We start from the raw sequence: 25,598 nt of genomic DNA, 5'->3' as shown, positions 1-25,598 counted from the left end.
TGAGCACTTGGTCGACGGTCACTCTGCGGCTCAGTGGGTTTCCTTAAATAATACATGGAAGATGGATATATCATCAATGTCTTCTCTTTCTGATTTGACAGATTATATAGATCCTACTTTAAGGAAATTACAATCATCGTACTTACAGGAAGTACATCTTTGGACAGTGTATAGGGCATATATTTCTCCAGCACAGCGTAAACATATGGTTGAATCGGAAATGGGTATTTGTCCTAAATGTCATAAGGTTGATGCTACTTTTATACATTCCATGTGGGAATGTGGTAAAATAAGAAAATTTTGGAACAAAGTTGTTCAATTGATTAATAAACTATTTTCACTTAATCTAACACCCAACCCTTTAGCTTGTTTATGTGCTAACTTCCAATTATGTGATCTCGGAACACATAAAAACTTAAAATTCCCTTAATTGTTAATCTGATTACCATAGCAAAAAAAGTTATTTTAGTACATTGGATCAATAGATCTTCCCTGAGTCTTGCAGAAGTAAAAAATAAATTGCTACAGTTATACTATGACAGAAGGTCGACCATGCCAGATATAAATAAAGGAGTAGAAAATTTTATACTAAATGGGAACCATATATTAATACACTAGATAAAGCTACTCAAGATCATATTATCAAATTATTTGAGAATACAGACTGGATTTTGCTCAGACGTATATCTTCATCTTAGCAAAATTAGTAAAGATACTTATATATACTTCTCTTTTACCAATTCCACTAACTTTTATTGAATTCCAATAATACTTCAATCGATAGAGCCAAATTTATTCAGATCAATTAATTAAGATATACACCCCTTCCTTTCCTTCCCCTTCCTTCCCTAGGTGTTTTATGTTTTATGTCTGTTTGTCCTAAGTGTTATACGCTGAACTTCAGTTTATGTACTGTCTTAAATAATAATATTGAAGGTTTTTTGCTATTATTTAGACTTAATTATTGTATAATCTTGACTAAGTTGATGGTTAAAGTGTGGTTCTGACTTTTCCACTTAACATATTGCCAGATATATTAAGAATATGTATATCATTTATATTGCTCTTTATAACATCTGGAATATATTGATAATTGTATATTTCATGTTAAATTTATGGATGAAAATATGAAAAACCAATAAAAATGCTTTTAAAAAAATAAATAAAAATAAATAGTGTCACAAGTTAAAAATCGAGCTTAAAATGAAAGCATAAAAGAAAAATGTAATTATTTAAAATTGCAATGCTTTTCACAGCACCTGGCCGCTTCTTCAGGCAGTGTTGAATGAAAACTGGAGATGCCGGGTGTGTGCTGCATAGTGTGACAGCTGCAGGTTACAGTGTGTTCTCTGTCCGGCCAGCTGGATATTGAGCCACTGCTACTTAAAAAGAAAAGCTCAGTTCCCCTTGCTGACCAGAAAGCAGGTGACAGCCGGCGATAAGATGACACTAATCGGGGGACCTATCCTAGGCTTGGGACATACTTGGGTTTGCTAGGAAGGTACCCTAAGTGTATGGAGAGCCACAGTATATGTATCTTTATTCCATTATTAGGGAATTCCCCCTTTTAAGGTCTGCATATTATTAATCAGTCATGCTTGCTGCAAACTGGATTGCATTTGAACACAAATTAATTTGCTTGTTGTAACTAACAATTAAACTACCATTGAATACAAACTCACATTTGCTTGTTGCTATTAACAACTGGACTGCTTCTGAATACAAACTTATAAATGAAAATGGAACTGTTATATATGGCTGTCTCTACACCCGCATAACGGTCCTGACATGGGCACAGCTCTTGTCTGAGAATGTCAGAATCTGATGCAATTATATTGCTAATATTTCTATGGGTAGTGGCATCTAATTGATACAATATACCTTTTCTATGTGCATAGATTTTTTTAGTTTTTTTCATTATTATTATTTTTTATACCATTGTCTATTTTTAAATGTATTTTGAATGCTAGCTACTTCCTGGTTTATGGAATATTTTTTTTAGATATATGTTTATTATTAAAATTATTTTAATTGTGATTTGCTCCAGTGCTTCCCTCCTTTTTGCTTTGTGCTTTTTTGAGGGGTACAACACTATTTTTTATAAAGGTGAGCTGCAGGAGCATTATCACAGTAGGTTTACTAGCTCGCCCTTTGGGTTGGACATACACATTCTTTAGAGCTTGATTATCTTTTTTCTTGAATGAAAACTGCCTGTTGATTGATTGTGATAGTTCCTGCACTCAAGTTTTGTAAGATCCTCAAGCTTAACAGGTGATGTGCAGTCCCTAGGTCTTTTCACATGTATTTTTGTTCTAATAGCTGGTTGACACTGGCTATGGGTCTTTCCTAACCTCCTAGCAACTGATCATCCATGTACATGACGTATGATGAACAATTTTTGCTCTATTATCTTGTAGTATAGACAGTAATCAGTTTTTAAATGCACAAAGTCTATCTTTAATAGTACAGCAAATAGCATAATGTGCCAACTATGGCCACTCTGTTTTAGACCACACAATGCTTTTTTCAACAGACAGACTTTCCGTCTTGGAACTTGTCCTCATTGTAATGCTAATGAGTTTCCATATAAATTTCCTCAACTTATTCTCTTTTTAAGAAAGCTGACTTAAAGTCTAATTGCTACAGCTGTAAATTGTGCATGGCAGATATGGCAATAATTGAATATCATGTATTGTACCTTCAGCAGAAGTATTTAACATGCATTGCCAGCTCATTCACAAGCAGGTTCCTCTCTGTATTACCAGCTTCACTAAGAGGCATATTGGTGTCAATCTGTGGAAGAAACTCAGGGATGTGATAGCAAATAGCTTATCCTGCTAAGTCTTTCAACAGGATTTGTCATTTCTGAGCACTACAGTTGGGTGAATTTGAACATGTACCACATGTACCATGTTTTGCGCACCCAATAAACTTGCTGGTTCAGAATTAAAGAACAACATGTGCATGCAGGACATGCTGAGTGTAAACTGTAACATTTCAGGACATTTTCAATTCAGCAACTGCATGTAGAAGATTTCAGTAGCTGAAACAATAGTATCATTTGCCATGCCACCAATTGAAGCAAGAGGTGGATTTGCAACATCTTTCAATTAGATCATTACTATTACTAAGAACAGCATCTGATAGTAGAATTGTATAATTCCCATTAACAATGGACTTAATAATACAAGATGTATTATTGGGCCTGATTCAGAGTTGTATGCTAATGCTGCTGCAGTTGCAATTTTCACAGCTTTGGATGTGTGAAATTATGCTAATGCAAGAGCAGCCGGGACATGTACTGAGCTACCCACTTGAGCCATTGCAGCTGTCTTTAACTGCGTAGACATATGCAGCATCAGACACAGAGCAGGCAAACATCGACTTTTTGAGTTAGTCTATGGTCACTCAAAATGGCCTGGTAGCCATGTTTTCTGTATAAAGGATCACAGTTGACGGCTGTTACATGCCCCAAAACAGTCATGACATGCCTGCATTTTTCTCCCCACTCCCCGTTACCTCACACAAAGTGACCACTACATGTCAATCATTTGCTAATAAATCCTCTGCATATTTGCAATTTAATCACCACATGTGTGCATTGTGGCTGTGCTGCATACGCAGTTGGATGATAATCACTCACCTGCATGAACATTGGCATAGCATACAACTCTGTATCAGAGTCATTGTACTTTTATACATATATAACAGATGGTGTATTCTTACTCTAATCAAGTTTAGTTGCCTTACAGTAAGATGCAGTGGTGTAACTAGGGGGATCGAGCGGGGCTCATGCACTGGGCGATGTGGCAAGCCCTGCAGAGGGGGGCCACTGGCCAGGGCATTGTACCCACATGCCCACCCTACCCCCCCACCACCATTGTGTCCTGAGTCTGCCCTTCTTTAATGAGCAGGCAAGTGTGCCTGCTAGCCTGCTGCTGGCTGGGCTCCCTGTAGGAGGAGCTGCAGCGGAAGCTCACAGACCCTCCCAGGCAGTCTTCCTACCAAGCTCTATCCTCCTGATCTTTACTAGAGCTGCCATCTGCACCAGATGAGGAGTGATTCTTCCCTCCCTGGCGCTCTCTATCTCTGCTCACTGCAAGTGGGAGATTGCTGCAGTGGGGTGGGGGTGTGAGGGGATTAGATAGCTAAACTGCCATGGGGGGGTGTTAATTTTTCATGTGTGGTGCTGGGGGAAAGGTTATAGGGGGCTGCTGGCTGCATTTGTGTGAAATAAGTGTATGTGTCTGTATAGGCTTTCAGTGTGTGTATATATGTGTCAGTGTCTGTATGTGTCAGCGTGTGTGTCTATGTGTCAGTGTACGTGTGTATATGTCAGTGTGTGTATCTGTGTCAGTGTGGATCTATGTCATTGTGTTTATGTTGAGAGACAATGAGGGGGGGAGATGATGGTGTGACTGAGAGATGATGCGGGGGGCAGGTGATGGTGTGGCTGAGAGATGATGCGGGGGTAGGTGATGGTGTGCTGAGAGTTGACACATGGGGGAGGTGATGGTGTGCTGAAAGACAATGCAAGGGGGAGCTGATCATGTGACAGAAATGATGCAAGGGGAGGTGAAAGTGTGCTGAGAGGCGATGGGGGGTGGTGTGCTGAGATACGATGTGGGGGGAGGTTATGGTGTGCTGAGAGAAAATAGGGGGGAGGTGATGGTGTGCTGAGAGGCAATGTAGGGGGGAGGTGATGGCGTGCTGAGAGTTGACGCAGGGGGGAGATGATGGTGTGCTGAGAGTTGTGGCAGGGGGAGGTGATGGTGTGCTGAGAGATGACGTGTGAGGAGGTGTTGGTGTGGCTAAGATACGATGCAGGGAGAGAGATGATGGTGTGGCTAAGAGATGACAGAAGGGTGGAGGTGATGGTGTGGCTGAGAGATGACATGGGGGAGGCGATGGTGTGGCTAAAAGATGATGCAGGGAGGGAGATGATGGAGTGGCTAAGAGACAATGCAGTGTGATGATGGTGTGGCTGAGAGATGCAGGGGGAAGAAAGTTACACAGGGGGCATGAGTCTGGTTGAACCGCTGTCGTATGATGATGACCTTGTTAATATTCCTACACAAACAGGCATCTTCCAGGACAATGTGACCTACATGAATATTGAATACCAACTGAAGACGCCGTCATCCAAGAGAGGATGTTTTTCTTCAGAGGTTCCACATTTTGAGAAACCACCATAGAGGTATGGTGCAGATTGAATGGAAATGAATGTTTCCAGAGTGACAAGAAATGGGTGAAATGTTCCCAGAGTGACAAGAAGCTGCATTCTTTATCGACGCGCTAGCCCCATTTTCAGTAGCCCATTTCTTGTCACTTTGGGAACAAGAAATGGGCATGCCCCATTTTCAGTAGTCACGCCCCTTCCGGTATTTCACAATGTCCATTTTTTAGCGTGCGGCTTAGGAGTGCAAAATGTGTTTTTGTGTGGGGGGCCACCAATCTTAAACTTGCCCTGGGCTCAGAAGACCCTAGTTACACCACTGGTAAGATGTAAAAGTTTTGGTGGTCTCACTATTCTGAGATGACACATTTTCTAAATTGGATGGTTCAGTATTCCTTCAGTATCACTTTTATGGCTGTTTTGATTGAGAGTGTCAGTCACCCTTGTTTTTTATTATGTGCCCCAAAATTCACAATTCACTATCCACTTACAGTACCCTGGCCCCTACTGCTGGAACCAATCAAATAATATGGTGAAGGATATTAGAAATATCTCATGCCTTAAACCAACATTCCTTAAAAAAGTCCAACAGGACAAAATGATCTGGAGATACTTTTGACACTATACAGCCCCCTTACTCATTGAAAGCACATTGTTACAGGACAAACACATCAGAAAACCACCTGAGGCCTGCCCTTACACTGGTTGACTGCAATCATACAAAAAGTATAGGATGAACAAGTGTTGAGCAGCGGTGGCAAGGGAAAAGTACAGAGACATCCAGATACTTGCTCTCATTACTTTAATACTGCTCAGTTCCTGATGCCTATATTTCAACAAAAAAGTTATTTACATTTACTGTGTCTGTGCCCCATGCAAGTTTGTCTGTTAGTAATGTGCTTTTCCTTTTAATGTGACATTGCATTTTGAAGTAGACCTGCATATTGAAACCACATTACTTCTAAACACAACCGAAGTACATCACATTTCTAACACACCCAAAGCGCTCCCATTTTTATTTTTTGTATGCTTGCAGCATTTGGATCTGATGAGAACGTTAGGAGGGCTAGGATATTTTCCTCTCAACTACTTGATATGGGAAAGATAAAGAAATACTGTATGTAGAAACTGTAATGGTGCATACGCATGTAACGATTTTGTAGCCAATGATTTTCGTTCAGATTTCCTGTCAGATTTCTGTCAGATTTTCCCTTGAAAAAGTGAACGATTTTTGCAGTGTAATGAATGATTTTTACAATGGTGAACGAAAAATGTTCCTTCCCTTAATAAAAATCATTATGTTGGACAGTCTGAAATGGACGATGAACGATAACTACAAACTACAAACGGGAGCGCGCTTGAATGAATATCGTTCATCGTTGTAACACAGAAACTGAACGATTTTTTGAACGATTGAATGATAACGTTGTTAATAACAAATCGTTCAATAAATCGTTACTTATGTATGCACCTTTAGAGATACACAATATGATGCCACCTTAAGTTTCTAATTTTTTTAATTTACTGCACTAAAGTTTATTTTCTTTTAAAAAATTGAATTCTATAAACCATTTTTTCCTTGTTTTTGTACAGGAAAAAATATTTCTATCCTCTAGTATGTTATTACTTCCTAATTTCCACAGCAGACCACAGTTAACGACACATATTTACCAGCCCCTACTATCTGAACACAAGCTGTGAAACTGTCACACTTCAGTGTTTCTTATTTAAAGTGTACCATTTATTTTTAAGCCAACAAAACAAACTGCGTAATTCTATTTTTTTCTATGGAAGATCTTTCTCAAACTACACAACTTTAGAAATTTTCAATTCTCATAATTTTAATGTGAGTTTAGCACAAGTCCTTAAATACAATTTTTTGCATTTTAATGCAAATGTTTAAGCCTACAAAAAAATAGCTCTCTTTTTAGCTTTCTAGATTTCATTGGCTTTTTCTTATAAATAAACCATTTACATACTACTTCTGTCCTAGCTGAATCATTCCCAGTGGACCTTTTCTAGACTTCTTTTACTCTGCAACTGACTTTACATAACACAATATCATACAGTATATGTTTATATCAGCTTGCCTTTTAACCTACATCATGATATACTTTATAAACAGATTAGAAAGTACTACAGCATTCTCACACCCTTGAAAGTGAAGGATTACGTATCTGTTATGTACTTTTCAGTACATATGTGTGACTGTGTTTGAATTGCTTCCGATTCACCTGCCCACATGACCTTCTGCTATTAAAGCCAAATTTCTGGTTTCCAGACTCCTTTTTGCTCAATGAAGAGTAATAAATGACTATATAGAGGTCTGTCTTTTGATCCATTTCACTTAAACAGACTTTTGATATGGAACCACAATTTTCCTCCTGCTAAAAAAAGAACTTTTCAGTGGCTTACATAGTATGCTCACACTGAGTATCTGTCTGATTTAACTTTTAGCTGGCCCATACACTTACAGGTACCCAGGGGCATTTCTAGAGAGGAGAGAGCCCGTGTGCAGTCTCCGTCATGGGCCCCCTCCTCTCAGTCCAGCGGCTGCGTGGCCAGCACCGCACTTATAGACTGTGAGCACTAGAGTGTGCCCAGAGTATATAGCGCATGCGCAGGTCACTGGAAATATGGCATGGCAGCCATTTTCCCAGTACCGCACATGCGCAAATGATGGGAAAATGGCCATGGTGGCCATTTTACAGCCGTTTTTACATTGCAGACACCGGCGCCGACGTGGGACTCCGGGGAGGTAAGCATACTATGGGTCCCTCGACCCATGGGCCCGTATGCACTGCACATCCTGCACCCATTATAAATACGCCCCTGCAGGTACCCAAATTGGTACTTCACTTGTCGTTTGCTGGCCCTCCTGGCTGGCTTGCTACAAATGTTAGATGCCTATGATTGCCTCCTAATAAGATTTATCTGAAGAACTAATTCTTGTGGGTTTCCTACCTGATGACATATATACTGTATGTCAATATGTTTCTGTAGCCTGACCTAATTATTGAACATGTGATATTGTTCCTTGTGACAGACTAGGTCACCACCCTGTATCCAGGGAGGAACCACACCCTTACCTCAATTAAGACCAACTAAGGTATATAAACCTGGTAAGTTTAGTTAGTCAGTGGAAATGTGAGGGAGAGGATGCACCTTCAGCAGTTCTCTCTAGGCAGGACAATCTGCACCATGACTGCTGTGAATACCGTGCTCGTTTGAATGTAAGCTGTCTAATGTAAGCTGATTTATTGTTGTCTAATGTAAGCTGATTTATTGTTCCTGAACTGTGTTTGCCTTATGTAAGAAGCCATTACACTGGCTCTGCCTTTTCAATTATGGAATAAAAAGCTCTCTTGTTTGCAACAGCTCAGTCTCCCATTGATCATTAGAACTATCTGCTACATTCCTAAATAACCATCATATAAAATACTATTTTTAATTGTATACCTTAAAATACTACTCATTAATCATTATGAAATACATTTCTGAAATATGGTTCATATTTTGTGTGCAACAATGTACTCAGAGCCGCACTGCATAGAAGACAAAACATTGGCCATTTGCAAAGAATAACCTAACCCTTCCTTTCCCTGTGGCTGTCCGCACCTGCCGCCCAGCTTGCATTCATTTGGTATGCCGGGCGTCGGGCTCCCGTCATAGGTATAATGACAGGTGTCGGGATTTTGACACCTGTCATTAGTACCCTGCCAGGATTTGACAGTCGAGTAGCCGGCGGTAAGCATATCGACCGTTGGCTTCCTGGCTACATCCCAAATCAACCAGTGAATGAACAGTAAGGGAATTCTCATATTTAAGAGGATTGTGTATGTTGAAAATTCAACATAAAATCTATTTTGAGACATGTGCAATCATTATTACTATGTATACTTTTTTAAAAAACAGAAGAGGTGTACAAATTACCAGTGAATGAATGCACCATGCTAGCAAATGTACAGACCAGTCCAGTAAATGAATATGACCATCCTCAATAAAACAATCAATAGATCTAATCTAAGATTGTATGCATTCAATTTAAAAAATACTGTATTAAACCTGAAAATGTTCACTCATTGGTTTTGTTCATTCACTGCATACTTACCGACTTTGCAGGGCAGCATTCCGGGAGCAGCCGGAGAGGACCTGCTTCTTTCATCTTCAGCGACAGACAATAGCATGCATTAGGCAACGCTCCCTTTACAGGAAACCCTGCAATTTGTGGTTCCCGGAGGAGGGGGCGGAGCTAAATGACACTATTCATGTCACTTAGCTGCGTCCCCTTCATACGGACCCGCAAATGTCTCTGAAAATCTCCCCAATCTGCCTACTTCACTAGGAAGAGGACGGGATGCGGGAGATTTGCCTACTCTTTTGGGGGAGCGGGGGTTTACCCAAAAAATCAGGAGCCTCCCTCGACTCCCAGGAGAGTAGGCAAGTATGATTCACTGGCTAATTCACCCTATTATTTGTCACTACCGAGATATGATCTCCAGACATGGGAGAGGAGGTTGACCTGTTTTCCCTTGTATATCAGTGAGCTGGTGGCTGCAGAATTTTACTGCTAGAGCCCTAAACACATTAGAATCTGTACTGCAGAGGGTATGCAGTCGGGAACCCGGCGGACGTAATCCCGACAGCCAGCTTCCCGACTGTCATACCTCGGCGAGGGTTAAATTACCATTTTACCGATGCTGGATGCCACTGCGGACAGCTGTGGGAGGGAAGGGTTAGGTTTAGGGCTCCCAGGGGGGTCTTAGGGTTAGGCACCCCCAGGAGGTTAGGGTTAGGCTAGGGGGAGGGAGGCACCCACGGGGGGGACTTAGGGTTAGGCACCCCCTCGGGGGACTTAGGGTTAGGCACTGGGAGGGAAGGTTAGGGTTAGGCACCCTAAAGGAGGGTTAGGGTTAGGGGGTTAGAATTAGGTTAGTAAGTACTTACCTTTGATGATCGGGATTTCCTCCACTGCCTGCCTCCTGCTGATGGGATTCGAACCATTGGGCACAGGTCCAGCGGTAAATCATACTGATTCCCTGCAGAAACAGACAGAATATTAGCAGCCTGACCTGTGAGCAATGATCCAGGCTGTGCACTGGAAGCAGCAGAGACACTGGAGACCTCACACCTTTCGAACAACCAAGGTACCCAGGTGAGGACATAGCCGCACTGGGCTAAGACTGGGGCATTTACCTTCCCCTCCTGCAGCATGCCACCCCTACTCTCTGCCTGGGCAGCATGGGAAGTCCCAGGGGATATATCATCAGGATATTTTACAGACAGTCAGATTTGGGAGGGTCTTAGATGCAACTCTCTCTTCCCTGCCAGGAGCACCAGGTGCTGACTGAGGGTCACAGTGCCCTCCAGAAGCCTGTCTGGACCATAACTCAGGGATATGGGGCACTGAGGGGGCTCTGTGTAACTCTTCTCCCCATACAGAACATCACATCAGTTGGATCTGCCCCAGTTCCCCTTCAGCACAGATGAGCTGGTGCGTGCTGCTGCTACCCCTCACCCACCTTCATCTACATTGCCCCATAAGGCACCACTGATTGGTTAGTGTTGGTGCAGGGCTATAACAGGGAGAAGGCATAAAGACAGCTGTCTTTGTTGTTTTTCTCATGTCTGGAAGCTCATTACGCTATCCAGAGATAGCGAATTGTTTTTGAGATGCAAAATGGAAAGCTGAGCTTTCTGTGCTTCTCTGAATCATTCTCCTCAAACTATGGTATGGGGAAGTGATATGTCCCCTAATCAGGGTATTTGATTGTCAAGTGCCAGCTCTCTGTATTGCTCTATGCTGGCAGTGAGTTCTGAGTATGTAGAGATACCTCCATATATATTATAACGTGTATGCCGTGTATATCTGCCATCTAATCCATGTATGGGGTACTGTCATGGTGGTGTGTAGTCTGTAGCAGTCACTTACAGTGCAGTGTCCTGAGCATTTATTGCAGTTATTGTTACATGCAAATGTGTAATGCTGTTTTCCGTCCACCAATTGTATAATATCATGTGATAACGCATGTGTCACGTGAATTATAATTTAAAATATTCAGGCACTGTGTAATAGTGAGGTGTGTCCTATATATGCATATGTTTAGAGCCCTAAATTATTACAACAACTTGAATAAGGGTGAACACTTTAGGTGAGTAATGACCCCTTTTGCTAAAGGTATGTGCTGTATTTATGTAGAGGTATGTACTGTATTTATGTGTTAATATAGTTACATCAGTATATTAGTTGCTACTACGTAGATCTTAGAGTTCTGTTCTGTGATGGTTCTAGGGGATGGGTAAAGGATGCCAGCGCTCAGGATCCCGATGGTAAGAATCCTGACACTGGCATCCCGACCAGGTTACAATGCTGACGCCTACTGGTAAGTACTCTTAACCTAACCCCTAACCTTCCCTCCCAGGTGCCTAAACCTAACTTCCCCCCTAGTGCTTAAACCTAACCGTCCCCCCCAGCCTAATCCTAACTCTCCCCCTAGTGCCTAACCCCTATTCCCTTACCCTAACCCTCCCCCTAACCCGAGTACTTACCTTTGGGATTCTGGCGGTAAGGATTTTGGCGCTGGTGTTCTGATAAATGTCTGTATTCTGGCATTTGCATTCGGACTGCCAGAATCACAGCAGTCAGAATTTTGACCACATCCCGGTTCTAAGTCAACTGGGACATAGATATTTGTCATACAAACTGTTATTGCCTTTGTCTTTTTCATTTTGCAATATGGGAGATGCGATAACTTTTATCCTGCATTACAATGCATGCACTACCATCTTTATTTGTTTTTTTTTGTCTAATACTGTATTTTGCTACATTTGGTATTGTGGTACATGCTCTCAGTATCGTATGTCACTAGAATGATGCAAGTTTTTGGTGCAGGCAGTCATAAGAAATGTTACTTAATTTTTTCTTATATTCTGCCAAGTAAAATGGTCATAAGATAGAGGTCCCGATTCAGTGATGGACGGTATAGCACAGCTGTAAGGAGCAGCTATGCAATACTGTCCAACTTAAATGCAAATGCAGCAGGAGGTGTCTCTAGGAAATATACATCTCTTTACTACATATGCCAGGCTGGGTAGGCCAGAAAATCTGTGTCCACTAACACAAACCCTGACTTTGTCTCTCCTGAAAAAGGGGGCAAAATGCCCCCATTTCTGGAAATGCTGGCCTGCCATGCTCCCACTCCACCCCCCAAATGCCGCGGCATGTCAATCATGCTGTGGCATGGGGGGTCTGTGAGTGAGATCAAAGGACCCATTCTGCGCATGTGGAGATGTGCACCAACCATCAGGTTTGCATACATCTCTGAATAGGTCCCAGAGTGACAAACTGTCAAGATACAGTAAACACAATTCTGGAGTGATGTTGGAGCTTGGACCACCCATTACCAAATGTCTAGTTTCGCCTGTGATCGCACACTGCATGATCTGGTGTACAACAGTGAAATATATAGTTTCATGCTGCATGGCATCATTCATTGCATTGTCCTCTCTGCTGTGCAGAACAGCAGATGGGACAATGCGATGAATAACCATAGTGAAGATGGATCTGACACACATGCTGCACAGTCCATACGATATAGCGTTCTGATCCGCGATAGCACTATATATCATAAGGTGGATCGTATAGTGTGTACCCAGCTTAACACATACTGTAGAAAAGGTAATTACGGTATAGACCAGCATACCTGTGTTGTGAAGGCATACTTAGAATGGCATCGTCAGCTATTACAACATTGGTATGTTTCAGCTGTAAAACGCCATTTTTCATAACACAAATAGGCAGTCCTAACTAGGGTTTACAATTATCAGCTGCTAAATTATCATATCAATTTAAACAATTAGATACAAAAACACCAAGTTAGTGCCTTTTACAAAATATGAACTAAAACGTACATTAAATAAATTACTATATATATGCTGAGTAAAATACCTACAATACAATGGCATAGAAAGAGAAAGAAGAGTGAGAAAGGAAGGACATTCAATTATTATCTATTGAAAACCAGAAAATCATGTGGTTTTAAATTCTGATTGGAACCTTAATTTATTTATTGAATGGAGGCTACTTTGAACATTTTCAGTGGTAAGCTAATGAAAAACACCACGCAGCAATGTTACAAGGGAAAGAAATTCATCAAAGCAACTCATGACAGCAGGATGAAAACATCACAGGGTCAGCAAGATACCAGAGGAAGGATGGAAAACAGATAAAGCCTCAATAAATGTGATTAATCTCTGCAAAAGGAGAACTTACACATGAATACAAGGTTCTCTCATAGGTTTTACATTTGTGTGAAATACCTTAATATTTTAAATGCAAGTCTTGATACAAAAAAACTTGTAACTACATTCGGATAGATATTAGTAAACAATATATTACATTTACTTATTATACAATTCACTGGTCCCTTATTGTATTGACATTACTACAAATGTTTTCATAGATAACTATTAGTTTAAGGAAAACATTGCATAACAGGATCTGAAGAATGATTATGTGACTGGTGACAATTTAATAAGAAATTAGATACATTTTTGAAACCTATATCTGTGTTCTATCCAAGATAGGTTGGGGTGTTAGGCAATTTTATGACCTATTTTAGGATTACTTTGATTAACATTTAACTAAACTCGATGATACTATTTCTAATGACAAACATTTTCCTAATATTCCTTTCCCCAGACACTCCAGTTTTCTGCATTGGGGACTTTAATAATGCACTACAGCCCCCATTTGATAGATGGTGGAAACACCCTGTTATCACTGGCAACTATCCCCATCCCTTTGCTAATTTATTTGATGAGCTTATCCTAGTTTATTTATGGTGGGCACGGGACACTCAGCTGGCTCAGTACTCTTGCTTCACAACTTCCCACCACTCCTTTTTGATAATTGATCTATCTTTAATATCTCAGAGGCTGGTGCTGCTGGTTGTGGAGGTTCCCGTGGTGTGTCGCACAATGCCCCTCTCTCACTATCTGCCAATATTGCTTCTTCTCACGGACATAAATTTTAAAAATGTAATCCTTTCTTGCTCACTCTAATGGGTGCTGGCTCATAATTGGAAGCCTAATTGGTAGATTTTTTTCTCCTAAAATGAGGTGGAATGAGGTGGTAGGGAATAAAGTTTTTTTGTATACTAAACATAATTGCCTTCAGAAATATGAACTTAAACTCCTTGGACTTCTTCATTTTATGGATCTGGTGCTGAGTGTTGGGTTTTATCTGTGGTGGTAAAAGCCTCCGGTGAAACAGGGATAACTTTTGTAACCTGTGTTATCTTGTACTAGAATATAAGAACCGGGGCACATTTTTATCAAGACTCATAAGAGTAAATTTACTAAAATTCGAGTCTGATCAAGTTTTTTTTATTCAACTTGATTAGCATCGCCGAAAATCAGGTGAATTCAAGCTCTTGAACTCACAAAATTACTAAGAAGTGAGATTAGCTGAGATTGAGTTGGCTGATAGTGAAGCAGATTGAGATATCTCCCCAGAGTAGCAAGTTTTGAAGACGATTACTCATCCGAGATTGCAGTGTCTTCTCTCTGCCTAACTCTCCCGAACAAGCAGCCTGCACATATCAGTGAAATATGGAATGGAAGCACTGCCAGGCCTCACCAGCCCAATGTGACAGCATGCCCTCGTGGAACCACGCAGAGTCAATGCCCCTTGCCACACACCAGCACCACTGTCAGATGCCCCCCACCACAGTGACCTCACAGGTAATACCCATCGACCACCATGCCAAGAAACCCTGGTTGTGACAGTGTGTGTACTGTGTTTTTTTAACTATTTATTTTACAGTGGGGGTACGGGTGCCGGCAGCCTGCTGGCACTTGTAGTTCCACAAGTGCCAAAGGGCAGGCATGTTGGCACCTGTAGCTCCACTGTAAAATACAATTGTTTTTAACTATTTTCCACATTATTTCCCCAATACCAACAGCCTAGGGGTGTGGGAAAAGAGCCTCAGGCTTCAGTCTAAGCCTAGGGCTTTGGGAGAGGGGGGACCCCTTCTTGGTGGGTCCCCACCTCCCCTGAGATCCTCGGCTTGTGCTGACCGGCTTGGGATGTTAATGCTTTGGTCATGGTGACCCGGTGACAGGGTCTCCTGGCTGTGGCATTACGTCTTGGTTTGTTTGGGTCTGATGCTGGTCTTAAATATAGGGGGACCCCTATGCATATTTTTTCGGGATCGCTATGAAACACTGCCGGAAGACGAGCAACTGAAAATCCCGACAGGTATTTTTTTTTACTATTACTAACCCTCTCCCCCCCAACCCTCCCTTAGGGGTGCCTAACCCTAACCTTCTCCCCAAGTGCCTAACTCTAACTCCCCCTGTAAGTGCCTAAACCTAACCCCACCTTCCCCACAGCCTAAACCTAAGTCTCCTGGGGGGGTGCCTAACCCTAACCCCCCCTTCCCCTAGTCTAACGCTAACCCTCCCAGGGGGGTGCCTAACCCCAAGTGCCCCCGGGAGCCCCTAACCTAACCCTTCCTCACCCGCTGCTGTTAGCACTCACCACCCGGCTTTTGTTCAGTATGTCGGGCATTGGGCTCCCAGCATAGGGATAATGTTAGGCATCAGAATTTCGACACCTATCATTAGTCCCCTGTTGGGATTGCACAGTCAGGAAGCCGGCGGTTGGCATTTCGACCATCGGCTTTCTGACTGCATCCCATTTTTTTCCCCTATATTTAAAACTAGGACTGGCCCTGCAGCCTGGTGCCGGTTCATACATTTTTGGGGGAACCCTACACGTTTTTTCCCCTGTAATTTTAGAAACCAGGACTGGCTTAGCAGCCCGGGGCTGGTTATGCTTTATGGGGGGGACCTTGCGCAATTAAGAAAAAAAAATATCCCTTCATTTACTTTTTACAGGCAGAAACATACATGGATCACACTGATCTGTGTATGTTTCTGCCAGACTTGCAGCTTGCAGACAGGTGAATTGATTTCACAATTTTTATAGGAGTATTGTCCATTCTCATGAGAGCTTAGAAACTCTCATCTTGGTAAATTCACGAATCCTATCTTTACTAGTGAAAAGTTACTCAAGTTTGGCCGATGGTGAAGTGAAGAGAGTTTGCTAACTCTCCAGAATTTTCTTGTAGCAAAGGAGATTTCTCTCCCAGTTTTATCATTAGTAAATTTGGGAGTGGAAAAAATGCCCAAACTCTCAAGAGATTATTTAAACGACCAAACTCGAATCTTAGTAAATTTACCCCATATTTTGCAATGTACTGTATTGGGCTGAATAGGTTACTGAATTATTTTTTCATATGGTATTGATTATTATCATTTCTCTCAGTTTGTTAGGCAAAAGCTTCCTTCTGATTGTTTCTATACTTTAGTTGATGGGATTTTTGATAGATGGGTGGTATTCAATTGTGTATTTTTATTTTTTGTTTTGAAATCAATAAAACAAATTTTACAAGATAGGGATCCTTTACATACAAGACTGTGTATGTAAAGGATGAGAGCAGATGGTTGCTATGGCAGAGTCCGCTCTTGGCAATTGATCGCTTCCCCGTACATTTCTATGACAGTGTCCCCGAGTGGCCTGTCAATTTGCATTTGCACTGTACACTGGGTGTCTGTGGTGCTTGGGTTTTCAGTTTGTTATTTTCCAAAGATCTATGGATGCCAACATGGACTGAATAGAACCCCATAATAATGGATTACCATAGCTGATGTGTGTGTGTGTGTGTGTGTTTGTGTGTACTGTAGTTATTTTAATATTTTCTTTACAGATGGACTACAGTTGCCAGTGGGCCTTTAATGTCTGGGCATGCTGGCACTTGTTCCACAAGTGGTATCATGCTGGGGCTGCCTGTCTGGGACTTTGAGACCCCCTGTAACAAACAATATTATTTACTATTTTTTTTTACCTTTAACCCCACACCCACTGTCACCATCCCTGGGAATCTAGTGAAACAATTAATATAAATTGGAGGGGTTGTAATACTATTCTAGAGCCATGGGTAGTATTTACCTAATTATATTGCATCTCCTATGAATTGAGTATACAAGCTGCCTGATATTATCTAGATTGTAATAAATATTCTAAGAACCCAAGGACTTTCTGACAGGCCATGGAATATTTATACATGCATATTGTTAACATTTACAAAACGTATAAAACTACTGTATAATAATGTGCTTTTTCTCTGCTACTGTAGGAGCTTTGAGGATGACTTAATGAAAATTGACTTTTCATTTCTCAATGAAATTCAAGAACTTTCACAAGATATTTTGGAAACAATTGAGAAAGTAGCGAGTTTATATAAACAATGGGAAGAAGTATTTAATTCCAATCGTAAGTTATAAAACTCCATGTTTAAAAATAAATTATCTGTATTTAACAAAGATATGTTATTTGTATAGGATGTGTAGAATGGTGCTCTGGTTCAATCACAGGTGATATTGCACCGTAGTGCAAAGATAAAGTCCGGTTGGGGCTAACAGGTGTGACACTTAAATCCCTCTGGTGAAGGTGGCAGCAGTCTTCCCGTGTTCCTGAATGGCAGTCAGGGTGAATGTGATCTGGAAATGAGGTATGGAAAGAACATGCACCTGATAGTGTAGTAATTAAAGATGTTTTTAGCATGTGCTCGAATATAAATGTGCTTACCAGAAAATAAAACTTTAACGCTTATCTGTGGATCTTTTGCTGGGACCTCATATGGTGGGGTGTAATTACAGCTTCAGGGTGACCAGTAACCTTAAATAAGATTGTCTCGCATTGAGCCAAAGTAAGCACATATAGTGTAGTAATTTTACATCCAAATAGAATGGTATAATAAATAGTTAAAAATGCGTACCAGAACGTCACTTGAATCACTGCATAAAGTACTAAGTCACCTCTTCAAACTCCCATAATGGCCCCAATGTTAATGTATGTGAGTGGAGCAGGTCGGCTTAAAATAAGCAGAAAATGACCCTTACTCAGCGGAGCTTCATCAACAAGGGTTTTTTAATGACACTTAGTACATGGGGATACAGGGTACACAAAGGGTTAAAAAACATATAAGTAAGATAATGAGTTGCTTATCTGAATAATCAGCAGTGTGGAGGGGCTGGAACAGGGGTCCAACGCGTTTCGTCCAAATAGACTTCCTTGGATAAAACGCGTTGGAACCCTTTTCCCTTGTACCCTTAACTGTTTCCTGTGGACTGCTAAGCATATGTAGATAAAATATTTACATTAGTTTAGTCAATGGAGGTCAATGTCACTAGAAGGGCCGTAGCTAGGGTAGTGTGGCCAGTGCCATCGCACAGGGCACCATATGTCAGGGGGCACTGTTTGGGCCTGTCAAATTTCTGTTTATTATCATTCTTGCTTGTAGCTTCCTCTTATTTCATCCCCAGCATCTCCTGGCCTCTCCTGTCTCTTCCCTGGCCCTTCCCCATGAAACCATGGCCCTTTTTTGGGTGCATTATGTCCCTTTGAAAAATGAGGGGGGCGCCAATGCTCTTTCTGGCACAGGGCACCAAAAAGTCTAGTTACAGCTCTGGTCACTGGTATTTGCATTGTCAAAAATGGCACCACAATGCTTCCTTGTCATCAGCGCACAGTAGAATTTCAACTGGTGAAAGATTTGGAGGATATATGGATCAGTGTATTCTATTTATTTTTTTCTTCCACATGTTTTTCAATCACACCTACAGTAATTTGTTGGCTGCAAATTAGAGAAATTTAGATAATTTGCAAGATGTAAAATCAGTTAATTAATTACTAATCATCTCTTGATATTAAATGTTCCAGACACTTATTTCTATTCAACTAGAAAATGCTATTTCTCTTGTCCTGACATATTAATTTTAAACCCAAACTTCATCATTTAAGATGTAGTGATGAGGAAATTTCCTAGAAGATAAAATGGGGTATTGGAAAATGGTTAAATGTACGAGGTCCAGTTACTTATGGATGGAAAGCCAGTATGTTGATATTAATAAAAGAGAAGCCATACTATCCCCTTGTATCATAGTTGTATTAGAATATGACTGTACTTACAAGATGTAACCATAGCATAGAAGGTTATATCTACTATAAAAGCTCTTTCCACTTTAGCATTTTTCACTAGAAAATAAATGGCCATACAGCAATAAAAGTACTTGCAAAAAATAATGTTATATATTATAGTAGTGAGTTATTATTTATTTTCTTGAACAAATTGAATCTATACACTCATAACAAGTATACACATCTGTTAGTATGTGCAGAAACTAGTTTGAATGGTTAATGTACTGCAATGTCTGTGTGCATTTTGGACATTTTTGTTTTTCTAAAAACTGTGACAGAATTAAAAAAATCAAAGTTACTCAATTTTTTAAATAATATTAAATATGTATTATTATTTAGATTTACAGTTATGCTTAAATAGAATAATATATTGTATTCCTCATATTTAATGTTTTATGAAACCATCTGGAAATGAAAAAGTTGACATTGTTGCATTGTTTTCTTCCAGGTTCTTTTGATGGCAATGAAGATTCAGGGGTAAGTACATTCTAAATAAATTTATTATAGATGACTTGGTAATATATTTAAGTTTATCTGCTTAGATGTGAACACAAAATAAATAAAGTAACTCTACTGTTCAGGTTATTTTTAACCTTATGTTTGAGTCTTAATTTACTGCATACAAAGTAGGACATAATCATCACAACAGAATAAACCTGCTAGTGGGCATAGTTTAGTCACATCTATATAACAATTCTGGATGGCTGTCATGCCTCCCCCCAACATCTCTGTCTGCTGGAGATAGAGACAGGACAGGACAGCCATCCTGCAGGAGAGGAGAGAAAGACTGAGTGGTAAACATAGCGCAGACGAAACGGGATGGGTGTATGGCTAAGCTGAGAGTGGCAGGATAAGGCGACCCAGCATATGCAAGGTTCATTCTACAAGTTAACTATAAGAAATATGTGTATTTCCAACATGCATATAGGCATGTTAGAATCTGTGTATAATATGAGCATTTATACAGGAGTCTATAAATCTGTGCCTTTTTGCCTATGAAATCACTGGACCTGTTTACATAGCATGTTTCTATCTGCATTATCTTCATGAATCCAAGAATCACTGCAGTTCAGCAAAGGATAAAATTGTTTTGGAATTATGAGTGATCGTAAATAGAAAAGAAAACAGGAAACTATATGCTTAATGTGTTAAATGGGTTATAAAAATGTAGGTAATGACAACAATTAATACAGTATAATACCAATTACAATTATTTTAGATTATCGTTCTTAATCTGATTTCATAATTCAAAATAATTTCCCAGTGGCATCTATGTTGTGACTCCATGGTAACTTTTTGTAAGGCGTTTGTATGCTTCTAGTTATTATTAATGTATAATTTCCACATTTTATAACATTTCTAGCTCAAATATGATAAGAGTCTAGTTAACACTAAAATAATATAAAACAAATTCTGGGTACAAAGACAATTTCTGCACTGAATTTGTGTCTCGTACAAATAAAATGAAGAACCCTCTGGGATGAATAATACTTATTAAAAAATGACGTAGGGTGCCCCACCAAAAACATAAAAGCGGACGCTGATTGGCTCCTGCTCCTGACAGTTACCATGTGGGCTGGTCAGTCAGTCAGGAGTCATAGCCAATCAGCGGCAACTCTACAGTTAGCGGCCACTGATTGGCTGCCGGCTCCTGACATTTCACACTGAGCAGTAAGGAGCCAGTTAGCGGTGTATGCAGTCACACACACACTACTAATGTAAATGTCTGGTCGTATGTAAAGGATGAGAGCAGATGGTTGCTATGACAGAGTCCGCTATCGGCAATTGAGCGCTTCCCCATAAATTCTGGGTACAAAGACAATTTCTGCACTGAATTTGTGTCTCGGTACAAATAAAATTAAGAACCCTCTGGGATGAACAATACTAATTGAATTTAACATAAAATTGTTAATTTAAAATCTTTTGTTTTTCATTTCAGGAAAAAATAAGCACTATAGAGAAAATGTTCATTGATGTTGAGAAAATACACGAACAGACTTTTGTTTGGGATAGTTTTGTTTCACCTTGGTTAAATGGAAGTCTGAATAAACCTACCTTTCTTGTGGACATTCTTCATAGTATAAATAAATTATTGAAGAATATTCAAAGGTAAAGACATATACAATTGAAAATACAACACAATGAAGCTTATTTATTAATAGAATGCACCACTGCAATGTAGTCAGTGACATAGCCAGCTTTTGGCATGAGGGGTGCAGTTTTAATATTTCTTCAGCAGGGGAAGCAGTCACTCCCCCTGCACCCTCCAAGGCTATGTCACTGAATAGAGTCCATTTTGCAGAAAATGTATTTATGTAAATATACACAAGGTTACAAAATTAAATTTTCACAACTGTCCCTGATAAGTACTCACTTTCTTATTAGGGATTGCAGGTGTAAATGGGGTACAGTACATATAGTGGAAGTAGTAAAACATAATTCCAAGTTCCTGAATCAATCACTTCAGTGATCATTTGCAGTGTGCAGATGTGATGTCTGTTTAAGATGGATATTTAGCACATAGCACAGGGCTGGTGTAAGTCTCTATACCAATGATGGCAGCTGCAGATGTAAGAACAGTGGGTGGGATAGGCTTCCACATACATTCACACTATATTTTCGTATACCCAGTCGCTTTCTGGCATTAGCATAATGTAGTAATCAGGCATCTGCGGCCAGATGGAAAAGCAGCCACAAATGCGCCAAACTCAGATTTAGCCCTATATGTTTAAAAGAAAAAAGAAAATTCCATAGGGCAAATGAACCATTGGTTTTCTCACTAAATATGCTGTATTGCTTAGTAAGTATTAATTATATTTTGTTTTATATTTTTTATGTCTAGGGGAAGTTTAAACACATTTCAATTAATTACTGGTGATCCACTTAAAGGAACAAATACTATTAATGATTTCTTGCAGTTGATGTATGATGTGTTATCTACAGGTAAGTGGTATGATGTAGTTTACTACATATGCAGGGGCGGAGGGGAATTTATAGTAGCCCTCAAATTCAAAAGTATCCTTATGTAGCCATGAGTAAAACAACTTTAGCCAGTGCCAATGCAAAGTTGGTGGTCTGAACACACCACTATCTCCAGTTGCAATGTTGATAAGTGTAGCCAATGCAACATGGCTTCTGTCACAGTAGGTGAATTCAACATACATTTAGCTGAAGCAAATTAGTGGGTAGAAATTACACATTGGTTAAGTGAGTGGTGCATCTTAATGCAGGAGCAGAGAGTTCATAGGATCAGCATTGAAGTTATAATAATTGGGACTGGGAAGTCCTTGCAATGCATGAAGCCTGTAAGATATTGGTTCTATATTTTCCCTAGCAGTGTAAAAAGGAAACAAAATTTAATCACATTGCCTGAACCCAAAAGTTAAAATACTTGTAATAATATACAATATCATAACGTCCTTGCAACCACTTAGAATACAAAATGTTATGCCAAGCACTGAATCCTCCTCCTCCTCCTCCTCCTCCCTTATCCCTCCTCTCTTTTGTTTCCTCTGACTTCTCTTTCCCCCATTTGATTTTTGTAAATAGATTATCCTCAACATTATCTTTTTTCTTTTCATTGATTGTTGATAATGTTGAGCTTGCTGTTATTATTATTGGTTGATTTTCAGAAGTGTCTTTATTTTCATCATGAGGTAATATTTGTGGAGTAATTAAGGGAAATAACATAAGTGTTGGTTACTGTAAGTCTTATGCTGCAACTCTCTGGAACTATCATCACTAACACTGTTGGGAGAGATCAGAACTCACAACTGTCATGAAATTCCAGCATGATTACATAATTTTTATCACTTTTCAGCTTTATGAAAAGTTACCACTATACAATACAGAGAATATCCTTGCAACCACCACATAAAATATAGAGAAGTTTAGAGACCACCATACAGTCCAAGGTTCTTTGTGTGTGCGTGTTCCTCAAGTACTCAAAATAAGGTTAATACAGCCATCAGGTGTACTGAAATAATAAATTTATTAAACAACAAGGTACTCAAGAATGCAGAAATGCTCAGGTTAGAACAGAGCAATGCAGATAGATAATCACTGGGTTCGGAATGGAACTATTAACAGGGAGTTTATGAACACAGGTAAACTGGCAGGACCGGATGGAACCGGACTGGATATGCAAAAGTAAATACAGAAGTCCAAGGTAGCAATGCACTGCATAAATATATCCTGATGTGAAGCAAAATGTGGTAATTGCTGGTAGCAACAAAGTCCAGAGTAACTGATATGCAATTAAACAAGTCTAGATAAGTTTGTGCAATGTAATGTAATACTGATGAAGAAATAAAAAGTCCAGTAACTTATATACAGATAAACAAAGTCCAGGTAGGTTGGTGCAATGTAATGAAAATAGTGTCCAGGATAACTTACACAGGAAGCAGAAGAAAATGGGTTGAAGAAAGCCAAGATACGAGGTAGAAACTAGCAGAGGATATCTGGGAACCTGGAGCACAGTCACAGAAGGAGACAATATGACCTGGCCTTGATTGCTCAGTTCTGAGGCAATATAAAACTAGTTCCCAGGTGCAACCAACAGTTGCTTGATTAGGCAATCAGGTCTGCAATCAAAGAGTAGCCAGGGTGGAATAGGCTAGACATGCCTAGGCAAAGAGCGACACCAGAGGTAGGGAGGAGGAACTACACAGGTCATGACAACAATACAGAAAGCTTTCTAGGTCATTTCATATAATATAGAGAGCACAATGGTGTTGACCATGCAACATAGACAGTACCCTAGTGTCTGTCATTCAATACAGGGAATGAACAGAAGAAGCAAAGTATTCCTATGTTGGGGCACTCACAGATTTAATCATGATGAACTCCAGTGACCATACAAATAATAAATCATAACTTTTATTACGTCCTTAAAAATAAAAAACAATGCCGAAATATAATACTAAATATATAAAAAATGAGTGTTCTCCAGTAATAAGTATTATGTGGTTTTCTTATAAATATACTATGTATCCACTATGGGTATGTTCACTCCACATAATGTTGTTCAATGCTGAATGTCTCACCAGTAAGCATCTCGTTCCATGATTAAACCCTATATGAGATGGATATTGGTGGTTTATTGAAGAGACTGCTGCTAGACAGCACTCAATCAGTTCACTAAAATCCAAATACCTCAATGTAATCTGTTGGACTATAGTTCAAAAGGGTGGACACTGACACCTACAATGTTACAGTTCGATAGAAGGTGATTCAAAACAACCCAACTGGTAAATGGGTATTCAGACCATGTGTGGTAGCTAAGCTGATGACAGTATATTACTATCCTGCCGACTAAATCATTGAATAATCACTGCTCTCTATTCACTGAGCTGAGAGTCTGTTGTTACAGGATAGTCTCCTAATGTGTAATAATGTCTGACTACTGATTTATATATGAGTAATCCAGCAAAATATGTTGGCCCAGTTAGTAACAATATAACATGGTTCCTTCCAACTGCATCATTGGATATTTAGTGTTCTATTTTTAGAGCTCTAAACTCTCACAGTCTTCTAGTATACCCACAGTCTCCTGATACACCACAGTGCTGAATTATGGCACCTAAAGGGTGTTGGAATAATTTCAGCTGTGATATACAAGAGTTTTATGGCTCAACTCGCAACACATTGTCCATTTAGACTATCTCATGAATATTCACTGCTCAGTGAAGCAGTGAATATTCATGAGATAGTCTAAATGGACAATGCTACTGTGTTGCGAGTTGAGCCATAAAACTCTTGTATATCACAGCTGAAATTATTCCAACACCCTTTAGGTGCCATAATTCAGCACTGTGGTGTATCAGGAGACTGTGGGTATACTAGAAGACTGTGAGAGTTTAGAGCTCTAAAAATAGAACACTAAATATCCAATGATGCAGTTGGAAGGAACCATGTTATATTGTTACTAACTGGGCCAACATATTTTGCTGGATTACTCATATATAAATCAGTAGTCAGACATTATTACACATTAGGAGACTATTCTGTAACAACAGACTCTCAGCTCAGTGAATAGAGAGCAGTGATTATTCAATGATTTAGTCAGCAGGATAGTAATATACTGTCATCAGCTTAGCTACCACACATGGTCTGAATACCCATTTACCAGTTGGGTTGTTTTGAATCACCTTCTATCGAACTGTAACATTGTAGGTGTCAGTGTCCACCCTTTTGAACTATAGTCCAACAGATTACATTGAGGTATTTGGATTTTAGTGAACTGATTGAGTGCTGTCTGGCAGCAGTCTCTTCAATAAACCACCAATATCCATCTCATATAGGGTTTAATCATGGAACGAGATGCTTACTGGTGAGACATTCAGCATTGAACAACATTATGTGGAATGAACATAC

At 39.9% G+C, this 25,598-nt stretch overlaps 1 long non-coding RNA gene across 1 annotated transcript in view; it reads right to left on the bottom strand.

Moving 5' to 3' along the window:
• The window catches only part of LOC148507694 (uncharacterized), a 38,750-nt gene extending 15,055 nt beyond the window's left edge, over positions 1-23,695 (bottom strand). The window contains exons 1-2 of the long non-coding RNA XR_015869666.1: positions 23,619-23,695; positions 10,124-10,215 (exon numbers count right to left, since the gene is read on the bottom strand). This is a non-coding gene — a long non-coding RNA (uncharacterized LOC148507694). The remainder of the gene's footprint in view (positions 1-10,123; positions 10,216-23,618) is intronic.
• Positions 23,696-25,598: the final 1,903 nt, after the last annotated feature.

The sequence above is a fragment of the Taudactylus pleione genome, unplaced genomic scaffold, assembly GCF_031769625.1.
Source record: "Taudactylus pleione unplaced genomic scaffold, aTauple2 ptg000386l, whole genome shotgun sequence".
NCBI classification, from domain to species: domain Eukaryota; kingdom Metazoa; phylum Chordata; class Amphibia; order Anura; family Myobatrachidae; genus Taudactylus; species Taudactylus pleione.
Note: the sequence above shows the minus strand (reverse complement) of the source record. Positions and strands in the feature narration are given on the sequence as shown.